General features: G+C 36.4%; 1 protein-coding gene across 1 annotated transcript in view; it reads left to right on the forward strand.

Moving 5' to 3' along the window:
- The first annotated feature begins 686 nt into the window (after window positions 1-686).
- The window catches only part of SYT1 (synaptotagmin 1), a 580,172-nt gene continuing 553,984 nt past the window's right edge, over window positions 687-26,874 (forward strand). The window contains exons 1-2 of the mRNA XM_065934135.1: window positions 687-749; window positions 844-950. The gene's annotated coding sequence lies outside the window, so the exon portion shown is untranslated. The remainder of the gene's footprint in view (window positions 750-843; window positions 951-26,874) is intronic.

The following is a 26,874-nucleotide window of genomic DNA, read 5'->3' on the forward strand; positions in this document are numbered from 1 at the left end:
TCCTTATCCCCGCCCTGCCTCGCTTTCACCACTCCTCCGGGTCAAATAGCCAAAGACAAACTTCTGTCTCTTCTTCCCGGCTCCCACATTTTAAGACACCCACAGCCTGCAAACCCACACACATCGGAACTCCTAGGGCGCTGTTGCGGTCTGGGCATGCTCAGTATCAGGGCAGGTTTTGATTGAAAGTAAAAAAAAAAAAAGAAAGAAAGAAAGAAAAGAGAGAAAGAAGGGGGGGGGTGGAAAGCTTTTTATTATGCTGTCTCCCTCTCCTGTGCTTACGGCTTGCTGAACAGGTTGCGGGGCATTCCTGTGACTACCCAGAGGGTTTATCGGATGTCCTTGGTTACGTCTCCTTGGGATCGGCCCCCCTCTCAGCTGACCCCCTCCTCAAGCCCCTGTCCGCTGTGGGGATGGAGAGGCGAACAGAGCTGGGATGGGCGCTGTGGGCTGCGCGGATCCACCTATTATTAGTGCGCCCGGATTGGCTCTCCGGCTCCGCGTACCGGCGGCGGAGCCAATCAGGAGGCCGGGGCTGGGAGCTGACGGGCGGCCGCCTCCTCACTGGAGGGATTCCTGGAGAAGCTGCAGTGTGGGGATGCTCTAGACCGAGTGCTGCCCCCACTGTCCGTCCACCTCCTCCTCCTGCAGCGGCGGCGGCAGCACTTGGCAGCGGCAACTTGAGACTGCACCCGGGCAAGCCCCCAGGGTGGTGCTCCGCGGAGAGCGGGGCTTGGAGCCCCGGAGGGGTGTGTGTAGGGTGGGGGCGGCCAGCTGGGACCAGCTGGTGGCCCTGGAAAACCTCCTACACACCCACACCCACACCCCCCTTTTGTGTTGCAGGCTGCCCCTCCAAGAGCAGAGGCAGCGAAAGGAGTCGTGTGCGCCGGTCAGCCCCGGGAAGCTGTAGGGACCGGCGAGCAGGCATCCTCTCCTGTTCCCCGCTCCAGGTAAGGCAGCGGGAGTGGCGGCACGGCCACCTCGGCGGTGCCTATGTGCTTGAATCCGTCCAGAAGGTTTTCTTCTCGGCACACTTGGGGTTTGGTGGGGGGGACAGACCTGGGAAGGGAGCCCCGGGTGGCCTATTGTGAGCAGTGTAATGAGACCACATGTGCATCTCTTGGAGAAGCACTTAGCCCAGCGCCTGTGATTCAGAGCCTGGAGTTGATGTTGGGCATCCCCCATCTTCTTCTTTCCTTCTCTCCTCCCCTCTCCTCCGCCCCCCACCCTCAATTTCTATCCCTCACCACCCCCACCCCCCGAACTCCTTTCTCTCTCTTCTTCTCCCTCCTCCCATCCGAAGCACGCACAGGGCTTTTTTTCTCCTCCTGGAGAGGGTTGCCTTTTCTCAGAGGAAAGAGGAAGGTAGTGATGAAAGGAGAAAGATTTTTTTTTTTTTTTTTTTTTTCTGCCCAGGGCAGGGGAGAAGGAACGAGATAGAATACAACCTCTGCAAAAATTAGAGTAAGGAAAGCAATTAAACTGAATAAAGGAAGTAGAGAAGCTGTGCAGAGAGGGGAAGTGTCAAGTTTGACTTGATCTCCTCCTTGCAAGAGGCTGTGTCTCTCACTTGAATCCTTCAAATGGAACAAAAATAAACCACCGTTTCAACCCACTTTCAACTGCTTAATTGCTGTTGCTTTTAAGTGCCCACCATTTGACTCTTCCTGTTTCCATCTGTCCTGTGAGGCTATTTGGTATTGTCCATCAGTGGTAATGTCTGAACTTGGAGAAGCTTTTCCAATAGAGAAAAAAAAAAATTAAAAACATTAATTTCCTGAGATTCTTTGGTATGGCCTTTATGTTGAGGAGCAAAATATATGTATATATATATACCTATATATGTATATGTATAAAGTTTCAAGACATTTTTAAGTTACACTAGTCCTATCAAGAGGCTTGGGCTTCTGCTTTGAGAAAGCTAATCTAGTTAGCTTTGTGTGTATGTTGATTTTGACTTTCTTGAAGATTAACCCTTTAAAACAAAGCAAACATTTAACTTTTGTGTTAAAGCTGCATTTGTGTATGAATTGTGATTTCATTCTATCTTTCTGCTGTTTGCATTTTATTTCCCAGATATTGAATTCGTGCTTTGCCTTATTTTCTTTCAATAAGTATATTTAATAGATGTAAACTTGATGCTTATACAATTTTAGTACTCCATTTAAAAGGCACATGGAAGCTCAGTTGGCCAAGAATTCTCTTGTACTGGAACAAAGTTTAGAAAGTAATGGTAGGAAGATAGCCTCAAATTTCAAAAATCTTAATGGGGAAAATGTTTTTGTTCTCATCTCTTATTATAATACAGAGAAAGATATCAAAACAACTCTGTGCCCTGGTTGCCTGCCTGATAGGTTAGGTGAACAGGACTTGGTGGACAGAACCTTGATGGTAGCCTCAGAAATTTCTAATTCCATCGTCAGTGATATAAGCTTTCCTTTCTTGTTATTCATCAAAGACAGATAAGTGATGGCTGTCAGATGGGAGGAAGTAGAAAGAAGTGCTTAGTTGAATGCAATGGGAAAGCATTCCAAGTGGATCCTACATGAGTGCAGAGAAATCAGCAGATGTTGGCGTCCAGATAAATCTTCCCCTTTGATTTATCAGAGGAAATGCCAAGTCCTACTTTATTTTTTTATGTGTCCACTTGGGATAAGAAAAGGGAGCCTTCTTTCTCAACTCTACTTGACTTTCCACACTAACCTATGTATCCCAAAAAGTATTATTTTCACTACATATCTTAGTGGACAAGTTTATACACTGATCTAGAGAAGAGCTGCGTTTATTTACTGTCAATTTAATAGGTGTTGTTTTCTAAACTATTTTCCATTTGAGACACTTATCTTTCCTATTTCAGTAGAATTAACCTCAAATCACAGAAACAAGATCTTTCTAAGGCTTTGACATTTAAATGCCTGTTTTGTTTTGTTTTTTTCCTTTTTAATGCAGTACCTCTGTTGAAAGCTAACTCTAATTTTTAGAGGTGCCACCTTTCGGTTACAAGGACAAAAGGACAATTGTTTAATTGCCTCACTTGTGTACATCTGAATTAACAAGTTTACACATGAAGAGAGAAGGAACTTGGAAAGAGAATTGCTTTCCATGTGAGCAAATTAAGATTTTACTTGGTTATTTCTCACCGTGTCTTAGGAAAGTTGCAAGTTTGGGCTTTGTTTGTGATATTTATGTTCAAAACTCTTAACAAATGTTAATTATAGCAGTGACATGTAAAAGACATGCACATGAGTATTGAGTTTTTCACGTGCTTACAAAAAAAATTACGCCTTTATATACCGGAAGTCAGAACTAATTCCAATATATAGTGAGTGGATTGAAGTAAGACTTTAAATGATATATTGTAGGAAATTATTGCCCTGTCATCTCATAAAATGTTCTAACATAACAGTTTCATACAACCTTCATCTTTTCTCCTTTTAAAAGAATATCTTAGTAAATCTTATTAATGTTTCAGAGCCAATATGGTAATTAGGCTTTAATGTATTTTTATCAGAACTAAAGTTTGCTGCTCTACAGGGGAAATCCTAAAATACTAATTTTATAAAATACCACACAATAGAGAATTGTTGCAGAATAGTTTTGAACTTCATTTCATAATGAAGAGTATTAGTTATTCTGTCTGGTCAAATCGTCAGATAGTTCTAGTTCAGAAATATGAAAATGGTTATGGTATTTATAAGATTTGCATATTAGACTTGGTGCTAACTGAAAATAAAGCTAGAATATAGTAACGTCTCTTAATTGTATTTGCAAAATGAACTAGATGATTAATAAATAAAATGCAGAATATGTTAGATCTGAAAGCTAATTTGAACTTGCCTAATGACACCATAGATATAACATCAATTCATCTCCTTTAAGTTCAATATACTAAATCAATTTATATTGAGTTCCCAAATTAGGTTTTTATAGCCATCTAATCTTAAAAATCTCACACTTAACATAGACAATTATGCAAGCCTGAAATACTTTGAGCTCTTAAAAGAGTTCCGGTTTGTGTAATAGCTAGGAAGAGATACCATTAATTCCAAATTGGAACATAATATTTTTTTTCCTAATGGTAGTGATTAAATGATTTGGGGAAGGGAAAGCAAAAGTAAACAGCGTGATTACATAACAGAGCAAATTTCATCTAATATTACAGACTACCAAGATCAAAGTTAGATTTTCTGGCATAGAATAATGTAGGTGTGGGTTTTACAAGTGTTTTGCTAAAAACTAATGTTTACTAAAATTAAATACCTAAAACACTTGTGATTCTAAAAATTTTTCAATGATTTGCTTGTCATAAATACATCTGTATCAAAAGTTTAACGTGTGAGATGCTTTCTAGTTGAAATTATTTGCCACTGAAATTGTTCAAAGCTCTTTAAATAGGAATAAAGTATATGGCAGTCCAAATAAATAATTTAAACTAGTATTTAAGAATATATGTATGTACACATATGTGTATATATATATGTGTGTGTGTATATATATGTATATATTATGTAATATTTTCTGAAAGGATTCAAGACTAATGGACAGTAGCATATAATCTGCTGAAACTAGGGAGTACTTCTGTAAAAAGTACCATTTAATGAAAGATGACAGTGTCTTAGGGATGCTTTTAATATTTATTTGGTTGAAAAGACTAGGAATACCCAGAGGCAGAATTAATGGGGGTATAGATCTTTCCCTTTATACAGCTCTTCTATGGCTTAGGGAAGAAGTGATTTTTATATGAATCATGGATTTGGAAAAAAAATAAAATAAAACCTCTCAGTATACCTTTTATATGCAGGTAACAAATAAACTGAAGTCATATTTTCATATAATTTAGACATAACAGGGCATTAAAGTTTCTTCTAAGATTTTGTTTCTTTCAACATTTGCATAATGGTAAATTTGTTCTTAATCTTTTATATAATCAACATGATTATCATTGCTTTTTCAGGTAAGGGGGTTTAGATCAGTATCTTTAGTAATTTCTTTAAGAATGAGCATTATTTTTTCATAATGTTTTTATAAACTTGATTCAAACCTCTCCATTAAGTGTGGCCAATTTTTAAAAGCATGATTTAATCTTTCTAGTCTGAAGGAAATAGTGTTTTTCTTCTATCTTCTCTGTCATTTTAGGAGTATTCTTTCTTGAAGAGCCATTTTTATATTGACTATAAGATGAACTGTGATAGCTGGGCATGTATGAGCATCATTCTACTCATATGTGTTAGTATAAGAAAATAAATGTATATTAAATAATATTGTAAATATAGTCATGTAATCTACTGGAAGTAAGAGAGCAACAGTATTTTCTTTTTGTATATGAATAAAACTTTAACTTTTGTTAGATTATTTAAAAAAGGAAAACTTTTAAAGTGTGCAGTAAGAAACACTGCTATGTTGTAGGAAGAGTAAGCATTGGGGCTGTTATTTCTATAGTTTTAAATATAATTGCAGAAGTCCTATATCAAGGAAACCTCTTTTAAAAATATTTGCCTTCCAAATTTAAAAACATTATTTAAGAGAGTTCTAAAACAAATTGGAACCTATGTCAGAATAGCAATAGCACATTTATGATGTGTTAGAAAGAAATTTTGTGACATGTCTTTGGAAAATCCAAAGCAGTTTAAAAAAATGTCTGTAATTCCTATAATTTTTTCTACACTTAAACCATAATTTCTAATTGTTTAGAACTATTTCTGATTCTTTACAAATACATTCAATGCTTGGAAGGAATGTAGCACGTTGGTTTCCGTAACTTACCAGTAATGTAATTGAGAGGAGGTCAGAGTTCATCATTTGGGTTATGCCGCTGCATAGATAGAAAGAAATCAATCATTCCTGTATTGGTCTCACCAGTAGTATGTCGAGCATATTAGTTATCTACATATGGAGTCATTTTGCTGAAGAGGAGCCCTGGAAGACTGTAAAGCTTATAAAGATAATAAATGCCTTCTATATTTTAACTGTTTTTACAAAATGGGAGCTGGAAAATTCCCATGTAGGATGAGAATGGCCTTTCTCAGCAAGTATAAGAATCTGGTGAAATAATTTGGTTTCTGAAATAGTTTGGTTAAAATGCAATTTCCTAGCAGCCCTATCACACAGCATTTCATTGCACAGGCTAGATAACAGTCCTGCTGCAGCAACCCCCAGACTATGCCTAAGACATTTAACTAAGTGACTCACTCAGGAATGAATTTTGGTCAAAATATCCAATTAATTCAATCCAGGTATGATACTGAAATTTGGTCTCACCTCATCCCACTAAACAAACCTGTTGTTTCTCTATTTGTTCGGTGTAGCTTTGCTTATAGTTCTAAAGTGCCTAGAGTTCATATAGTGCAGTATTATTTTTGCCAAAGGGTATTATACAAGTAAGAGGGTTATATGTTGTTTCCTGCAGTAGATGTTTTCTTTTTCTTTCTAAATCATTCACTTAGCTAATCAAGGATAAAATACCCATAGGTATTGAAGCACTAGTAGAATCAGAGAATTATTTAAATACAAAGCCTTCTGATACTCCAGTTTCTTAAATGAGACACGATATCTCCTGTTGGCCTCCCACACCCTCCCAGACTACAACCAACTTTTACGGCATAGGCGAATAAAGAAGAAAGCAGACAAACACCTCTGGGGACAGTTCCGTGGGTGTGGCCTCCAGGGGACAGCCTTCTGTTTTTATCTGAGGCTCATTTCGCTTCCGGGCCAGTCTCCTTGCATGCCAGCCCAAGCCTCACTCTAGCTGGAGGCAGATAATTGGATTTAGTAATTGCTACTTTCAGATTTATTGGCATATTTTCATCAACGTGAAGGCAAAAACACATGGAAATACTCACACAAAACATGCTCAGCTATAACAAACTTCATGTCAACACTTGCAAAATGCGATATATAGAAGCTTTACATAATTGACAAAATAGCTTTTCTTTCATGGAATTTCTTTTGATTACACACAAGTGACCCAAGCAAAAGGTGAGACTGTTAAAACCATGAATCAGTCTAACTTTTCAGCTTATTAACACTAGTGGATAAAGCTGAAATAATTATTTAAAATATTTTCACATCCTTAGATTGGCTTTTATACTTCCAGAATCCTACAGAGACTCTTAAGCATTCCTGTACCTCATCCTGGTCATCACAGATATCTGAGAACTGGTTTGTACTCCTGTAGAATCTCTGAATATTACTGAAACGTCACATAGTGTTGCTTTTAGGATAGATTATTGTTAGTTTTTTTTTCAAACTTAATTTTATGTGAAAGTAACTGTAAGTATAAACAGCAGTATAGCAGCATAGCAGCAGGCTACATGAAAATGTCAATTTGGAACTGTTTGCTCTTTCCTTGAGAAGGAGAAAAAGTCAGTTAAGTATATCTTTTTCCAGATGATGTTCTGCGCACACACCCACACCCTGGTATTCTGTGTATTATAAACAGTGGGTTGGTCCTTGTTCTCCACCCTTGAAATATGGAAGCTGCTTATTTTTGAGGGAAAAGTCATTAACAAATTTTTTTTAGACCAATGACTTGATGGCCTTTGAAACAAGGATAAATGATACAACACAGGTTACCAAGGCCTAGCTAAGCTCCTCTAACAGGCAGGCTCTGAGTTAGCGTGACTATTAAGAGGAAAATTTGTCACGATTTCTCAGGAGAAAGACAAGGTAGCAAAGCATGGAATCTGTTTCTGGCTTGGAGTGTCTGCCAGATCCTGGTTTACAGGGCTGGCTTTCTGCCTAATCTGTAGCATTTTTATCAGATTTGACAAATGAATAAAGTGAACTGTTGGGCACTAGAGCATATTTCTAGAGCACTAGCATCTCTTTAGAAATAGAATAGCTTCACTACCTTATTTTAACCAATGTCCAGAATCCAAGGCCACAAGTTTTATTTTTAAATATCTATAAACCAGACCATTATATGCCTAAAAATGCTTGAATTTTTTGTCTTTGTACAGAATTTCCTGTACATGAAAGCTTAGTTAACAATGTGACATTGCAGGTAATGTACCTATTTTTGTATTTTTATTCAATTATAATATTAAATATAAAATGCCAAACAATCATCTTGAGAGTTTGACTTTAATAATTCTAGAAAAGCCACAAAAAGCCAACCTATTCCTAAATGGTTTAAAATTGCCTGCTTTAAAATTGTGGGGGGGAAATGTACTTAAAATACAAGGTTCCTGTTTGGTTTTGGTTTGTTTGTTTTTTTCCTGGAGAATCATAGAGACTTTCAGAACCATTCCTAGATAACACAGGATGAATATTAATGATAGAAGAGTGTCGACTTCTTCAGGGAAGAGTAGCATAGATGAGTTCTGTTATGCCTTTGAGGATCTGCTTCATCATTTATATATTGAACACATAGCAACAGTTTGATTTCTCTGACTGCTGGACTTTCAGACCCGTATGCATTGAACCATGTTGCTACTCACTGCCGGAGTAGAAAAGATTTGTTCAACTCTCCAGCTAAGAGCGTGATACAGTAATTCTCTTACATCCTCTTCCCTCCCTGCCATTTTTTTCCCCTTGTTTATCTCCTTCCTGCCTGCCCTCTTTTTTTTCCTTCCTTCTTTCCTACTTTTTTCTTCATATCTTAATGAATCATCTTACTTTAGAAACTACTGGGAACTTGGTACTCTAGACCCCATACTCATCTCTACCTGCTGAATTCATTTTTTGTCAGTAACCAAGAGATTTCTCTCTTAGTTTATATACAGCTCAGATTAGTTTCACAACAGGTATGTATAGATAAATAAGGGAGAGTAATTTGTTCATGTATTTGGCACATTTAAATGGAATGTACCATGATTTGAAAGTTTTTGAGAACTTCTGTGTAAAAATTATCCCAATGGTAATTTTTAGAACAAAATTGATTGACTAGAGGTAAGACAGTAATATTTAAAAGTCCAAACAAATGGCATGTATTTTCAGGCATCTTCTTAAATTTTATTCTTCCATTGATAACATTTGCATCTCTGTTTTCACGACAGTTGTATCTCACTGAATTTAAAAATATATATATATGCTTTGCCTTACATGCTTTTGATAGTGAAGAGATTCTCCATTTTACAGATGCAATAAAGGATACTCAGAAGTTAGGTTATCTGCCTGTATACAAACTTAGGAAGCTTTTATTAATTTTCACCTACTGACTCATACAGCTTCAGTGGTTAATAAAGAAAAACTCAAGTAAATTTTTAAATTCTCTCTATTTTGCTCTTATCAAAAGTAAAAACAAAAATTAACATCTTCACTGTGTATTGAATAGTCTTTATTCTTTCCATTGAAAAGACAAGGACAATTTAATATACTGTCATTACTTTTGTGACTCTAACTTTGGAATAAATTTATTTTAAAAATTATTCAAGGGATGATTCTCTAAGAGAAGTCACTGATCCTGAGTCACTTGTTCAGTTAGCCTTTAGTCATTGATGTATCATTATGATATTAAATGTTATCTTTATATACATATTTCCTTATTTGTAAAGTACAGAGTCATAAGGCCCCTCCTTAGAGGCTACAAAGAGGTGATGGGAAAACATGTGTTGTAGTTTGCTAGATTTCCAACCTCATCTCACATTATTTTTCTCGTTGGCACTTACACAGCTTCTCACTGTTTTCTGAACATTGATGGAAGTTTTTGAATCTATTGGTTCTTTATTTCAAGATAGAAATGGCTGAGCAGTGAATATACTCAAGCCCCAGTTATTATGTCCACCTAGTGTGAAGTCCATCAATTGACAATTCTTCATGTTAAGAATCAAGCACATTTGGAAATGATTACCAATAGCTGTATACATTACAATGTGGATTATCATAATTGACTTTCTAGCTGATCTGATAGAAGGAAACAGTAGTTTTAATTGGGAAAGGCTTATAGAAAGAATGCAAGGTTAATTGGAATGTAAGATTGGTCTGAATGGGGGATTTTCGAACAAACACAAAATTTGTCCAAAATTTAATTTATGATTAAAGGTTAATCATATTCTTGTACTCTTACTATGTCAAGCACTTTTTAATGTTACTTTCCACACATCATTCCATTTAACATTCCTAAGAATTTTTTGAGATTGGTACAAATTTATATTTTTTAAATGAGAAAAATGTGGAAAAATGTTGCTAAGGTCTCACAGCTGTTATGTAGAAGGAATTGGATTCAAACCCAAGAGTTTATTTCTAGAATGAATACTCAACCATAAGAAATCATAATCATCAGACTCTTCAGTGGTAGAAGATGCAGAACAGATGGAAGCAAGGAGGTAGAAGTGATCAAAAGAAGTTGAAGAGCCATAAGAAACTGTACTTCATGGTTTGAGTCCAGATGACCATCATGGCAGTGTGCTAAAAGCATGAAATTTGGAGTCTCATAGATCTGGGTGTGAAGACCTCCTCTGACATGGTGAGCCTCAGTAAGACATTTCATTACTAAAAGCTTCACTCCACTGGAAATGGAAATGAAATGATTTTTCAAATTGTCTGCTGTTGGCAGATCTGATCATTCTTCATCCTTATTTATTAGTCAAGAACTCTTTTACTTTTTTTAAAGTTAATTTATTTACATACAGTATTATGGTTTTTGCCTTAAATCAGCATGAATCAGCCATGGGTATGTATGTGTCTCCCCATCCGGAACCCCCTTCCGCAGCCCATCCCCCTGGGTTGTCCCAGAGCACCCGCTTTGAGTGCCCTGCTTCATGCATCGACTTGCACTGGTCATCTATTTCACATATGGTCATGTACATGTTTCAGTGCTTTTCTCTCAAATCATCCCACCCTTACCTTCTCCCACAGAGTCCAAAAGTCTGTTCTTTACATCCATGTCTCTTTTGCTGTCTTGCATATAGGGTCATCATTACCGCCCTTCTAAATTCCATATATATGCGTTAATATACTGTATTGGTGTTTCTCTTTCTGACTTACCTCACTCTGTAAAATCGGCTCCAGTTTCATCCATCTCCTTAGAACTGACTCAAATGGACTCTTTAAAACTTTCAAAAAGGCCATCTAACTCAAAATGGTTTAGAGAGAAAGGGGTTTTAAAGCTCATGTTACCATAATATCCAGGAATATTCTGGATTGCGTCAAAGCTGAAAATGGGAAATCAAGCTATATGATCAGGATCAGACCTATTGTCCCCCAATCCCAATCCCTCCCTATCTCCTTAGTTCTATGTTTCTCTGCCATTGCTTTATTTACAATCAGGATCTTCCTTTAAAGTGGCAGGAATGTTCTCGGTGGCTACAGACATATAAGATATCCCTATATAAAGAGAACACTTTTTTATTCCCAAAAATGTCTAGGATCATCTCGGCTAGAACAACTTGGGTCACTTTCCCCAAGTTCATCACTATGATGAAGGCTATAAAATACGATTTTTTCCCTGAGCTGATCCTTGTGTCATCCCTGGATTTGAGAGGTGTACAAAGCATCACTCAACCACATAGAAAGAGAGCTCTGCTGTTAAAAGAAGGGAAACAACTAAATTTAGAGCAGCCAAAACAACAGATGCCTAGCTCATAAAGTTTGGGTGCTGACCTGTCAGAGAGGATGCCTGCTGACATTAATGCTGGAGCAGACTCCTGCAGGGCCCTTGGTTTTTCCAGCACTAAACCTTTAGTTGATCGGTCAGGATAAGATCCAGGGAATTCTAGTGAAAGGTCCATAGTGTTAATAGTTGAGGCTGTAGAAAGGAGTGGCACTGGAAGGACTTGATGGTCACTTAAAAACAGGTATGTATGTAGTCAATAATTAAACAACTGGTGTGACCATAACAGTGTGAAAGGAATGCATTTCAGAGGCTGAGGGCTAAGTTAAGTGCATTTAACTCTAGTTGGGTCCTTGCCTTTTGTCTTGCCTTGCTCCTTTTTAATGCAGTGGGGAAGAAACTAATTTGAGGACTCTTAGATTCAGAGCTCAGAGGCTTGTATAATGGCTAAGTCATGTTCAACTCTTTGAGACCCCATGGACTGCAGCACACCAGATTTGCCTGTCCTTTACCGTCTCCCGGAGTTTGCTCAAACTCATGTCCATTGAGTCGGTGATGCCACCGAACAGCCATGTACAAAGCCACCTGTGTATATATCAATACCTCAAATTTTTATTTGTTTTGCCTGAGGCCTTGTTTTCAGGAGTTTATATATAGAGTTTTACTTTATAACTACTGGAACTACTTTTGTATTGATACAGATGCAATAGAATAAATTTGTACAAAAACACTGTTACCTTTTCAAACTGAAAGGAAGGGGAATTATTAAGGAATAATGACCTTCCTTCATAAGCACCAGGACATGCCTGTTCTGTTCATGCCAGGCACTATTCTGGGTGCTGGGAATATACAAGCAAACAGAGTAGACACGTTCCTTGCATTTAGGGAGCTAGGGGAAAGATACAAACATCTAAAAACAACAAAAGTTAACTCAGGTAGTCTTAAAATAATGAGAGATGCTACTACATAATAAAACAAGCTAATAAAACAAGGTAAAATTTGGGACTCTGGTCAACCAAAAATATATAAGTTGAGGCATGAAAGACTATGTAAACATCAGAAAAAGCATAGTAGATAGAGGAGACTCTAAGTACTGAAGGTATGCAGTGGGGTGAGTTTGTTCTACATACAAAAGAGATAAAAGGCAAATATAGCTGAAGTTGTAAAGAGACTGGCTTCATGAGTGCAACCCTGCTTTAGTATTTTAACTAAAAACAATCTACACACATAATAAGGAGATTTTCAGAATAAGATGATCATACTTCACCTCAATGTTACTTAAATATATGTAGTATCTTACTTCTGTGTAATACGTTTGCAGTCTATGTAACTTGTGTGCATTTTTGGGGATTATAGTCATGGAATACATACCATTTCCACCCTGACTTTCAAAATGCTCTCTCGGGTGACTAACAGGCAAATGTTTTTATCTTCCATTTTCTCTTTAGAAGAGTTACTTCTTTTCTTTTATGACATATATTCCTTAGACAGTTTCTGTATATCTTTTGTTACATCTTAATAGCCTTTCTCCTTTTGCCCTCATTTCTAAGGGAATTGAACACCAAGCCCACCCTCGATTTTTATGGGTTCTCTAGATTTAAATGAATTCCTTGGCTTTTTAATCACACTGTTCTTTTTTCCTCAATGTAGTTCCCTTCTGAGTATATATTTGATTATATCCAACAAAACTCAAATTTTGATTTTGACACGAAAGTAAATAAACAGTGAAAGCACAAAGAAACAAATCATTTTGTGTCAATTATAATCTAGACAACAGGTGTCTCAGAGCATTAGCCAGAGATTATTTTTCCTCTATCTGGTTTCATATCTTGGTCTCAAGAACTCACTAACCCAAGTCTGCCTGGCTCACTCTGCAGTAGAAATCTCGGTGCTTACAGAGGCATATAAACACAGTCAGTGGTAGCGCAGTGGCATACCATAGGCTGCAGGAGTCGTGAATTAGTAATTACAGCGTCAGTCTTAAATGGCCCTCTTTTCCCCCTTAAGACTCCTATAGACATTATATGCTGATAATAACGTATTTCTCAAGAAGTATTCTGTGCTGAATTCACACAAGAGCACCTATATGAGAGGTGGTTTATAGTAAAGTATTATAATGGACCATTCTTGTCAAGTGATATGCTCTGTTTTCCTTACCTGTGGGCACGAGGCTCTTTTATATCCTAAATATCTTGTTTATCCACATCTGTACATTTATACTTGCACGTATAGTATATTTAGATTTTTAATGTATGTGGTCACATGAAAAAATGCAATTTTTTCAAGATTTTGCAATGATATATATATTTTTATCATCTTTTGACTCTGGCAAACAGTAGGAAAAGAGCATTCCATACAATGTTTATTGAATAAGTGAATTAGTCCACTAAATCTATATTTTCTAATGTTTTTGAATGACATCCAAACACAGATTGCTGCCAAACACACTTACACATTATATGAACAAAAGTTCTATGAAATATTTCTTACTGGTGTTGTACTGATACCTCCTTTACAATTCTTTTCCTTTTGTCCTTAATTCATCTAAAAAAATGCTGGTTGTGACCAGAAGTTAATGTGACAGCATACTAAGCATACCAATCTGCAGTTTTAAATAAAAACAGTTCCCTAAAAAAGGATTATCAATTTCAAAGAATTATAGTATATTTCAGAGCTCATTAAGCATCTGTAAGTAAAATATAATGGATATACAGGAACTTGCAGTGGCTTATTTGAAACGTAAAAGTATCATACTGTAAATGAATGAAATTCAGTAGCTTTCCCAGATCAAAATTATAGTGTTCTTAACTGTAGTCACATATAGGTGATTTCGTGTGAACTTACGCTGTAGTTTTTTAAGCTCACAATGAATCTGGCACCACTTGCTCTTACTGGTCACTCTCAACCAAGTAGATTAATGTTCATCTGCTATCTTCTGAGGAGTTCAGTTCATTGCTTTTAACTAAATGCTATTAATCTTTTTGTTTGTTGCAATGGTGTCAACACATTTTACTTTTCTTTTGGCTATGGATAAACACTTTTATAGAGTAGAAGAGAATTCAGAAATGTAACAGGAGATTATTTCTTTCTTTAAAGTGGTGGATAGAGAACCAGTCTATGGAGCCAACAGACAGTTAAGACTGAGCATAAATATTTAGAGTTTTGTGTTCAAAAATAAAAACAAGCAAATAATATAAAGTCCTCAATATGTCATTAAGTTTGTGATGGTGGTGATTTTATAATATGGTCTTCCTGATACCTTTCTGTGCTACCAGGAGATGATCTATAGTTGATCATGACATTTCTCTGCAAGGGAATTACATGTGCAAGTGACAGCACAGAGATGCTTCTTTGGCATTCCTACCGCCCATGTGGGTTTTCTCACAGTAGTGGATAAGGTTGGAGATTATGTCCTCCATCTCCTAAAACTATCTGAGACCACAGACTCTCAGACACTGCCAACCACTTACAGAAGCGAGTAGTCATAATTTATTCATATGCGTGCTGTGAAGTAGTCAGGATTGGTTAGGATATGCTATGGTAACAAACAGTAGGCAAGCCTCAGTGATTTAAACACACACACCTGACTTCTTGTTTGTACAGTGTAAGCGCGGTGGAAAAGTCTGTGTGTATTTGGAGGGGGTGGCAGAAGATCCTCTGATTTGTGTCATTCAGGAACCCAGAATGTTGAGACTTTCAATGACTTATAACACTGTCTCTCCAAATAATGACATTAATGATACAATGATATTAAGAATTCATTGCAGTCCGGAGTAAAGCTCTGGATGGTTTCTCACAAACAGTTAACTACTTTGACCCTGTAAGAGGCATATAGAATTTCTACTTACAGACCATTTGCCAGATCCAGTCAACTTAGCCTACAACTACAAGAGTTCTCCAAGTTTTTGAAGCTCACAATGAATCTGGCACCAGAGCTGTTACTGGTCATTCTCAACCAAGCAGATTCATGTCAGTCTGTTTCCTTCTGTTAATAGCTTTTAGTTAAAGAGCTATTAAGCTTTATGTTGAAATGATATCAATATATTGTACTTCTTCTTTGGTTATGGCTAAACAGTTTTATAGAATAGAGGAAAATACAGAGATGTGATGGGATAACATTAATAACTATTAATACTAGGGGCTTGAAGGGACAGGATATTGCCAAGTTCTTGAAGCCTCTTTTATTAGCTGCAACAGGAAAGTCAAAACTTTCTGACATCACGTGAGAGTGAGTGATCAATTAGTCAGACAGCTATGGCTCCACAGAGGAGGCGATGCACGCACGAGCTGCACTCTAAGGGACCTTTCTATTATCATAAAAGACACTTAGTTCATGATTTAATTAAGGCTTCTCTCTTTTTTACCTGAATCTCAAACACTGAATATGTATTTAAGCATGCCAGCACTCCTGTAGGTTTGGTGAGTGAACTAAATCATTTCTGTCTTACTAGAAGTGCTGACATGAAATACAACTGTCAATTTAACAAATTTATTTGGATATCTTCCCTGATAGCTCAGTTAGTAAAGAATCCGCCTGCAATGCAGGAGACCCTGGTTTGATTCCTGGGTCAGGAAGATTCACTGGAGAAGGGATAGGCCAGCCACTCTAGTATTCTTGGGCTTCCCTTGTGGCTCAGCTGGTAAAGAATCTGCCTGCAATGTGGGAGACCCGGGTTCAATCCCTGTGTTGGGAAGATCCCCTGAAGAAGGCAAAGACTACCCACTCCAGTACTCTGGCCTGGTCCCCAAGAGTCGGACATGACTGAGCGACTTTCACTTTCACTTTCATTTGGATATCTCGAAGACACCTCAGATTCACCTTGGAAAAACTAAACTTTCAGTTCTCTGATCCTAATAAATGATCCCATTGTCCGACTAGTAGTGTTATCTAGAAACCTGGGCGTCATCTTTGTTTTCTTGTCTTTCTTGACCTCAGGTCTAAAATATTTGATATCTTTATTATTTTTAGTTTGTAAATATCTTTTAAATCTGTTTACTTTTCTTTATGTCCATTGCCACACCATAATCAAACCAACCTTGACTTCTCAATTCTCCTATTCTTACTCAGACTTTTAAGTCCATTTATTATCTGGCTCCTCCTGTTCAGTAGAATAATTTCTCGTATTGTTTGTCTCATTCTCGTGTGCAGGCCCCTTTGGCCTTCTGTCAAGTTTTAATGCTCCGGACTTCTTCCTGCTTCAGGGCCCCGGCACATGCTTCTCCCCATGCTTGGGTTACCGTGGAACATGTCTACTGTTGGCAGATACCAACATTGTAAACTCAGCAATGGAATGTGGCCAGCTTTTTAAAACTAATTTTTATTCTTTAGTTCTGAGAGTAAAGGTTCAGTTTTTCCATATTATGAGTTTAAATATATCAGTTTTCAAAATGCTGCAGAGTTGTCAAGATCTGACAATCACTGTGTGGTAGAAATGGATTTGAACAGTAACTGAAACATTTTTATAGTTTGGAAAACCCTAAGTCGAGTATAAGTTTGAAGATGTTGGATAGTTAGCTGCCGTTAAAGAAGAAATGTATTTATAAATTCATCTCATACAGGTAAGGGTACAGAAGAAACTAAATTCAACTGAAGGAAATCTTTAGTGGGATATAGAACAGTGCTTTAAATATATATTGCTAAAATTTTAACCTGAGGATTTGTTCCAGTTTAGAACTTGTTTTCTCAAAGTCATGCCATCATTTTTCCCCCCTTGTTTGTTTCTTTTTTCTTTGTAAAGGGAACACTCTGATCTTCACTTCCTCTGGGTGTGAAAACACATTTTCAGAAAATACTTGAAAAAATGCAGTGAAAAATAAATCTTCTAACTAAAGATAAAATAGCAAGGCTGTAACAGAAATACAAATTGATATGCTTTTTTAAAATCTCTGAATACTGAGATTACTGATTACTGAGACTGAAAAATCTGAGACTGTGTTAAAAAATCCCTTAGATTTATGTGTATATTTCTATACTTTTATTCAAACAATAATTCACTAAATTATAAAATTATAACAATGAAGAATAAATGCTTATATTTTTTCCAATTATATCATCAGTGTCAACTGGTCTAACTTGACACTTCACCAAGGAGGAACTTAAAACACTTTGTGGAAATTGCTGGATGAATCATCCTGCTGATGTCTTTTTTTATTTGTTTCTCATCTCTACTTTTCTTCAAACTCAATGTTTGGCCTTGGTAATGAATCTTTATGAACTGAAATTAGTTATAGTTGACTTATTTCATCCAAGGTGAGACATGACTTATTTTCTTTAATCAGTCTGTACTTCTCTAGAATAAATCATCCCCCTAGCTCACTACTAAGTTCCAAATGAATGTGTGCTAATTCAAATGTGATAGAAAATTAAGAGTAAAAGCACGTTATCTATTCATTTATTCCAATTTCACTTTAATGGGGACACTACCTTGGATTATTTGGGTCAGTGCTAACTATCTTTGAAACAGATAATCATTCTTTTGCTTTACTTTTCCCCTTTTATCTCCTTTCTACCTTTTCTTCCTTCTCTATTTTTAATGATTTCTCAATTTAACCAAAAATATCTGTTGTACTCAAAGCACAGAAAAAGTTCTATTACTAAGAAAAAAAATTCTTTCTGTCTAGATCTTCAATATATGTTTAATATTCTACATTGGAAACTGGCATTTTTATAGAAAAGTATGGTTTATTGCTACTAAAGAGTAATGTTTTTAAAGAAATATTTTAGCTTGATTTTCTAAAAATGAAATACAGTTGATTTACAAACTTGTGTTAGTACTGGTGTACAGCAAAGTGATTCAGTTACATGTGTATATACACATATTTTTTCATATTATTTTCCATTATGGTTTATTATAGGATATTAAATATACTTATTTGCCTGTGCTAGACAAGGACCTTATTGTTTATAGTGTTAACTTAATTTTTAAATGAAAAAATATTCCATTAAAATATTTATAATATTAAAATAATCCAAAACTATGTGAATAGAAAGTAACTTCTTATCTTCCCAAAGTCAACCATTGTTAATAGCCTCTTATATCCCACAGCAAAAATATGTCCATATGCAAACATACATCACATTTAAAATTAATGTTCCATTATATATACAATGCTCTATACATTTTAATCTATTAAATACTGTTATTTATCTTGTATGATATTTCATTTTGTACAAACTATGATTATTTCATAATAAACATCGTATATTTTGTATGTTAGAGTTATAGCTAACACTTTTGGTTAATGTAACATGAACTAAATATGTTGTTGTTGTTGTTCAGTAGCTCAGTTGTGTCCAACTTTTTGTGACCCCATAAACTGCAGCTTTACGGGCTTCCCTGTCCTTCACTATCTCCAGAAGTTTACTCAAACTCATGTCCATTGAGTCAATGATACCATCCAAACATCTCATCCTCTGTTGTCCCCTTCTGCTCTCAATCTTTCCCAACATCAGGGTCTTTTCCAGTGGCCAAAGTATTTTTCAGGTGGCCAAAGTATTGGAGCTTTACCTCCAGCATCAGTTCTTCCACTGAATATTCAGGGTTGATTTCCTTTAGTATTGACTGGTTCGATCTCCTTGCAGTGCAAGGGATTCTCAAGAGTCTTCTCCAGCACCACAGTTCGAAAGCATCAATTCTTGGACACTGAGCCTTCTTTACAGTCCAACTGTCACATCTGTACATGACCATTGGAAAAGCCATAGCTTTGACTATACATACCTCTGTTGGCAAAATGATGTCTCTACCATTTAATATGCTGTCTAGGTTTGTCATAACTTTTCTTCCAAAGAGGAAACATCTTTTAATTTCACCATCTGCAGTGATTTTGGAGACCAAGAAAATAAAGTCTGTCACTGTTTCCATTGTTTCCCCATCTATTTGCCATGAAGTGATAGGACTGGATGCCATGATTTTAGTTTTTTTGAATGTTGAGTTTTAAGTCAGTTTTTTCACTCTCCTCTTTCAATTTCATCAAGAGGCTCTTTAGTTCCTCTTTGCTTTCTGCTGTTAGGGTGGTGTTATCTGCATATCTGAGGGTATTGATGTTTCTCCCAGCAATCTTGATTCCAGTTTGTGCTTCATCCAACCCAGCATTTCTCATGATGTACTCTGTATAGAAGTTAAATAAGCAGGGTAACAATATACAGGCTGACGTACTCCTTTCCCAGTTTTGAACTAGTCCGTTGTTCCATGTCTGGGTCTAACTGTTGCTTCTTGACCCGCATACAGGTTTCTCAGGAGGCAGGTAAGGTAGTCTCATAGTCCCATCTCTTTCAGAAATTTCCAGTTTGTTGTGATCCACACAATCAAAGGCTTTAGCATAGTCTGTGTTTTTCTGGAATTCCCTTGCTTTTTCCATGATCCAGTGGATGTTGCCAATTTGATCTCTGGTTCCGCTGTCTTTTGTAAATCCAGCTTATACATCTGGAAGTTCTCGGTTCATGTAGTGTTGGAGCCTAGCTTGAAGGGTTTTGAGCATTACCTTGCTAGCATGTGAAATGATTCGATTGTGCAGTAGTTTGAACATTCTTTGGCATTGGAATGAAAACTGATGTTTTCCAGTCTTGTGACCACTGCTGAATTTTCCAAATTTGTTTGCATATTACATTAACATATTTTAATTCTATAAAATATGTTAATTGCAAGTGATTGAGTTTAACTTTAAGCTAAATCAGGTTTATAATTTTAAGTATTTTCTTGTATAATTCATGATGATAGTGATAATTCATATAATGTATATTAAATTATTTTATAGATTTGATCATATTTAAGGATTTTTATAAAGTTTTACTTTTCTCAATTGCAAAGTATCTTTCTATCAGCAGATATAATATCTTGTTTACAATGAATATTTTCATAAGTAAGTATTATTAGAATCATATTCCTCTATGGTAGTTTTAATGATCAGACACTATTATAAATAAGATATAATCACATTTACTATGTCTTTGTTTAAGGGTGAAATATGTTAATCTTAAGGATTATAAAGTGTTTCAAGGTGTAAAATAATTAAGAATAATCTTGCCTATTTTGGCTACATTACAAGTATTTTACAATAGAAAGAAAGAATGTGGAAAATATTTGAAAGAATATGAAGTTTTTAGGGGTCTTTGCAAACTTTGTTTACATGTAGACAGCTTTCATTGCATGCCAGTTGCTATACCAAGTATTTTAGTGCATTACTGATTTAATACTATTTCAAACACTGTATGAGGTGTGTACCATTGTTATGACCATTTAGGAAATGAGAAAGTTTTTTTTTCCCCCCTGTTTGGGCTTTCCTGGTGGCTCAGACTGTAAAGAATCTGCCTGCAATTCAGGAGACCTGGGTTTCACCCCTGGGTTGGGAAGATCCCCTGGAGAAGGCTCCTCTCCAGGGAAGATCTCCTGGAGAATACCCACTCCAATATTCTTGCCTGGATAATCTAATGGACAGAGGAACCTGGCAGACTACAGTCCATGGGGTCGCAGAGTTGGACATGACTAAGGGACTAATTCTTTCACTTTTTTCTTCTCGTTCTTATTTTTTTTTTCCTTTTAGCATTTTATACATGTCTTCTTTGTTTGGGGGCAAGCAGATATAAGTTGATCAAACTTCAAGGCATCTGGGAAAGTGGCAAAGAAAATCTATTTTTTTTTTAACTTGAAAGATCAAACATGTAGAAGAAGAGAAGCATTAAGATTCATGAGTAAGTGCAATTGGTTCTAAAAGCCATCTCCCGTAAAATACCTGGATTGACACTGCTTTTCAAGTTTAATTTTTTTAGATGAAATGCCTTGCAATATTTTACATTGAATTTCATTTTAAACAAAAATATATCAATATCAACATTTCAAATGATACCCACTCTACTGAAGGTCTATTTTGAGAGCTTTAAGACTTTTGATGTAATTCTCTAAAATTAACCATCATCCAAGTAGTGTTTATCATAGTCAAATTTGCAGCAACATATTCAGAATTGAAAAGTATTTATAACCCTTATAGCTGTGATGATCTGTTTCAGTCAGTATATACTGATGTTTCAATAAACCATCAGGGAATATTATTTCTTTACTTGCTTACTATGAGATGAACATTCAGCTAGAAATTCTAGAGTTTTTAAAGGCAGCATTTTAAGGAGAAATGATAATTGTATCTATAATTGCTATTATTATTCTTACTAATCTTGTTAGAGTTGTTCACTTTTTGAAATGCTTCAGAGATCACCTTTTCCATTTACCTTTTTTGAACTCTTCTTCACTTTACATTGCTCAGTATACACTCCCTGGTAATGGTTAATATCTTTGGGAGCTTCTGAGTCATGCTTTATCAGGAAACCAAGGGTGTGATTTGCATCCCAGCATATCCTCCTCCTTCCTCCTACTCACTGTCACTTCTATTTTTACTTTAGAGCATAAGGTTCTTTAAGGCATTTTGTATTCTGAGGTTTCCCACATCCACAGATTTTACTACCTGCTCCTCTATAAGAAATGTGTACTTGGTAACAAATCCTTACTAGGGAAAGACTGCTGTAGCTAGATTAATACCTAAGCTCAACACTTTTCTTTTCTCCTACATCTCCCACTCTTTCCCCTCTTTGGGCTGACTGTTATCAGTTTTCTGCCCCAGTTCTCCCCAAGTGCCTGGCCCAGTTAATTTTGTTAAACCAATAAAAAATGACGTGGCTACCTATAGTTAAATCTGTTAAAAAGCATTTATTGAATTTCTGTTCTATCCAGGGATGTTTGTTAAACACTAATTTGGGATATATTATCCTTGAATCCATATTGCCTCAAGGATTTCAGAATAGTTTCCTTGAAATTAGAGAAGGGAGTATTCTTGCCTGGAAAATTCCGTGGATGGAGGAGCCTGGTGGGCTTCAGTTCACGGGGTCACAAAGAGTCAGACACGACTGAGCGACTTCACTTTTTACTTTTTTTCACTTCCTTGAAATTATGTGGAAAACATGGTGTGTACGTTTGCAGATGCCTTCTTTTTTGTGGAATAAGCTCATATTTTTTCATCAGATTATCAAAGGGTAAAGATGCCAAAAAGATCAAAATGCACCCACAACAGAGGCAAAAATGCATAAAACCCATTCCTCTGGAAGAGGAGTTTACAATACAGGTGAAATTAACAGGTAAATGACAGTATAAAAATAAGGGTGAAGTGATATATAGTACAATATGTAAGAAGAGAAAAATCAGTAACAAATTGGTGGGAAGAACTGGAACTTCATCTGGGTTTAGAAATATTATTTATTAAAATCTTCCGGGACTTCCAACCTGTAGGGAAAAGAATATGAACAAGTCCTTAGAATTTGTAGTATTGATTAGAGTGTCTGGGAAGATAATGAAGAGCCTACTTGAATTATATTTGTTTATAAATAAAAATGTTGAGTACATGATGTATTAATAATTGCCATGGTTTAAAATGTTGAATAGTAAAAATATTCATGGCAGGTATCTTTTAGCTAATCTTTCTTAGATTTAAAAACATTTAGATTCTGAGAACCTTAAGTATTCCTCAAGAGTTCTTTTTGGTAAAATAACAATAATCAGCATGATTTGTCATGAAGAAAGACACTATGGTCCATTTCAAAAAGACATGAGGTACGTATCTCCAATAGTAAATTATATTATAGCAGCTTACACTGACCTAGGCTGATTATTTTAGTGTTCTTAAATAGATTCAGTGTGTTTTGTTTCTAGGCGTCTGTCTATCCAATTAGAAGAAAAATAAAAGTTCAGATTTCGTAGCTTTTGAGTACAGACATCTATCTGTACTTGAATATCACACTGCTATATTAAACTGGACTGCTCATGACCTTCTTCCTTCAAATCACATTATCTTCATCCTCCTTTTCTTTCCCTTCCCTTCCAAATGTTGCATTGTCTCAATTGTGATCAGTCCTTCATCTTCCAACTCACACATTCTTCCCCGAATTGACCCCTTCTTCCCAGAAAACTTCCTTCACCTTCTCCTTACACCATATTTTACATCTTCATTCTCCATCACTGACATTTCTGTTACCACAGATCTCCAACACAGAGTTAGACTCTCTTTCCTTTCCATCAGTGTAAATGTCACCCTATCTTCAAGGCTTAACTGAGAAGCCATCAGCTAGAATACTTCTTTTTTTTTTTTTTTTTTTTTTTTTAATTTTATTTTATTAGTTGGAGGCCAATTACTTCACAATAGAATACTTCTAAATAAGAACTATAAAACAGTAATCATGATCCTAACATGAATACTTCTAGATTTTAAGTATGTAGATAGTGCACTATTTTATACTATATTTTGCATTTGCATTTATGTGGCATTAATCTTGCTGATTCTTCACATATGTAGATGTTACTTAGCTTTCCACCTTAACCAAAGTCTTTTTGCTAGCTGGATCAAGGGTCCTATTCCTGGTCTTTTTGTTTGTTTGCTTTGTTGTGTTTTTCATCCATCACATCATTAGGCACAAAATGGACTCGTGATGTGTAGTTATTTTTAAAACTACACATCAAGGCAAGATTTTAGGAGAGAAAGATACATAATCAATACTGACATACTTTGTAATTTACACTGTACATACAAAGCATTTTCACATGCTTTTCTTCATTTACTAACACCATCATGTATCATCATCTTCCTTTTGAAGGTAAGGAAACAGATTTGGTGAGGAATAAGAAATTAGGCAATGCCTGACCTAAGCATTAAACTCAATACTTCTGCTCTGTATCCAGTTTTCCATGTTAAAATGGCTGTTGTCTAGGGCTGCATTTCATAAAAGAAAGTTAAAAGACTGAAGAGTTTCTAATACTCAAAGGGCAATGGGTCTGGACCAAATTTATCAAGATAGCTAAAAAAGTTTTAGATATTACTGAATTGTAAAGTATCCACCGTGAAATGACAGTTAATTGGTAATTACTTATATTGGGAAGGAGGCATTTTTGACAGCCTCTTAAGGTATAAAACTTAAAGATGTCTCAGAATATATAGGATTGTGCTCAGGAGGAAGGTTACAGGTCACTTCTTAGTGATATTCATTAAACAGTCTTTCTCTTTAAAAGCATTGGTAGTGGGTACCAAAATAAACCAACCTCAAACTTAGATGCATGTTATCTCATGTGTGTCTTCTTAGATCCATAAAGCCAGTGTTGTTAAGCTCAAGTGGTGAAAATTATTAAGGTAAATCTTTCTAGGTATGACAAAGGATCAAAAGATAAAAGATGCAAGAAAACTATGACTAGGTTAATATCTGTATCATAGTTTTACAAATTAGCAATTTTCCATTCAATGTGAAGAGCAATATTGCATAGGAACCTGGATAATAGGATATATCAAGGGAAATTGGAAATGGTCGAACAGGAGATGGCAAGAGTGAACATCGACATTTTAGGAATCAGTGAAATAAAATGGACTGGAATGGGTGAATTTAACTCAGATGACCATTATATCTACTACTGTGGGCAAGAATCCCTTAGAAGAAATGAAGTAGCCATCATAGTCAACAAAAGAGTCTGAAATGCAGTACTTGGATGCAATCTCAAAAACGACAGAATGATCTCTGTTCATTTCCAAGGCAAACCATTCAATATCACGGTAAATGAAGTCTATGCCTGGACCAGTAACACTGAAGAAGCTGAAGTTGAATGGTTCTATGAAGACCTACAATGCCTTTTAGAACTAACACCCAAAAAAGATGTCCTTTTCATTATAGGAGACTGGAATGCAAAAATAGGAAGTCAAGAAACACCTGGAGTAACAGGCAGATTTGGCTTTGGAGTACGGAATGAAGCAGGGCAAAGGCTAATTGAGTTTTGCCAAGAGAACACACTGGTCATAGAAAACACCCTCTTCCGACAACACAAGAGAAGACTCTACACATGGACATCACCAGGTGGTCAACACCGAAATCAGATTGATTATATTCTTTGCAGCCAAAGATGGAGAGCTCTATACAGTCAGCAAAAACAAGAAGGAGCTGACTGTGGCTCAGATCATGAACTCCTTCTTGCTAAATTCAGACTTAAATTGAAGAAAGTAGAGAAAACCACTAGACCATTCAGGTATGAACCTATATCAAATCCCTTACAATTATACAGTGGCAGTCAGAAATAGATTTAAGGGACTAGATCTGATAGAGTGCCTGATGAACTATGGACGGAGGTTCGAGACATTGTACAGGAAACAGGGATCAAGACCATCCCCAAGAAAAATAAATGCAAAAAGGCAAATTGGCTGTCTGCGGAGGCCTTACAAATAGCTGTTGTGAATAGAAGTGAAAAGCAAAGGGTAAAGGAAAGATATACCCAATTGAATTCAGAGTTCCAAAGAATATCAAGGAGAGATAAGAAAGCCTTCCTCGGTGATCAGTGCAAATTAACAGAGGAAAACAACAGAATGGGAAAGACTAGAGATGTCGTCAAGAATATTAGAGATGCCAAGGGAACATTTCATGCAAAGATGGCTCAATAAAGGACACAAATGGTATGGACCTAACAGAAGCAGAAGATATTAAAAAGAGGTGGCAACAATACACAGAAGAACTGTACAAAAAAGATCTTCACAACCCAGATAGTCATGGTGGTGTGATCACTCACCTAGAGCCAGACATCCTGGAATGTGAAGTCAAATTGGCCTTAGGAAGCATCACTACAAACAAAGCTAGTGGAGGTGGTGGAATTCCAGCTGAGCTATTTCAAATCCTACAAGATGATGCTGTGGAAATGTTGTACTCCATATGCCAGCAAATTTGGAAAACTCAGTAGTGGCCACAGGACTGGAAAAGGTCAGTTTTCATTGCAATCCCAAAGAAAGGCAATGCCAAAGAATGCTCAAACTACCACACAATTGTACTCATCTCACACGCTAGTAAAGTAATGCTCAAAATTCTCCAAGCCAGGCTTCAGCAATATGTGAATCATGAACTTCCAGATGTTCATGCTGGTTTTAGAAAAGGCAGAGGAACCAGAGATCGAATTGCCAACATCCGCTGAATCATGAAAAAAGCAAGAGAGTTCCAGAAAAAACATCTATTTCTGCTTTATTGACTATGCCAAAGCCTTTGACTGTGTGGATCACAATAAACTGTGGAAAATTCTGAAAGCGATGGGAATACCAGACCATCTGACCTGCCTCCCGAGAAATCTGTATGCAGGTCAGGAAGCAACAGTTAGTACTGGACATAGAACAACAGACTGGTTCCAAATAGGAAAAGGAGTACATCAAGGCTGTATATTGTCACCCTGCTTATTTAACTTATAATTATGCAGAGCATGTCATGAGAAACACTGGGCTGGATGGAGCACAAGCTGGAATCAAGATTGCCAGGAGAAATATCAATAACCTCAGATATGCAGACGACACCACCCTTATGTCAGAAAGCGAAAAAGAACTAAAGAGCCTCTTGA

This window comes from Muntiacus reevesi, chromosome 4, assembly GCF_963930625.1.
Source record: "Muntiacus reevesi chromosome 4, mMunRee1.1, whole genome shotgun sequence".
In the NCBI taxonomy this organism is placed as follows: domain Eukaryota; kingdom Metazoa; phylum Chordata; class Mammalia; order Artiodactyla; family Cervidae; genus Muntiacus; species Muntiacus reevesi.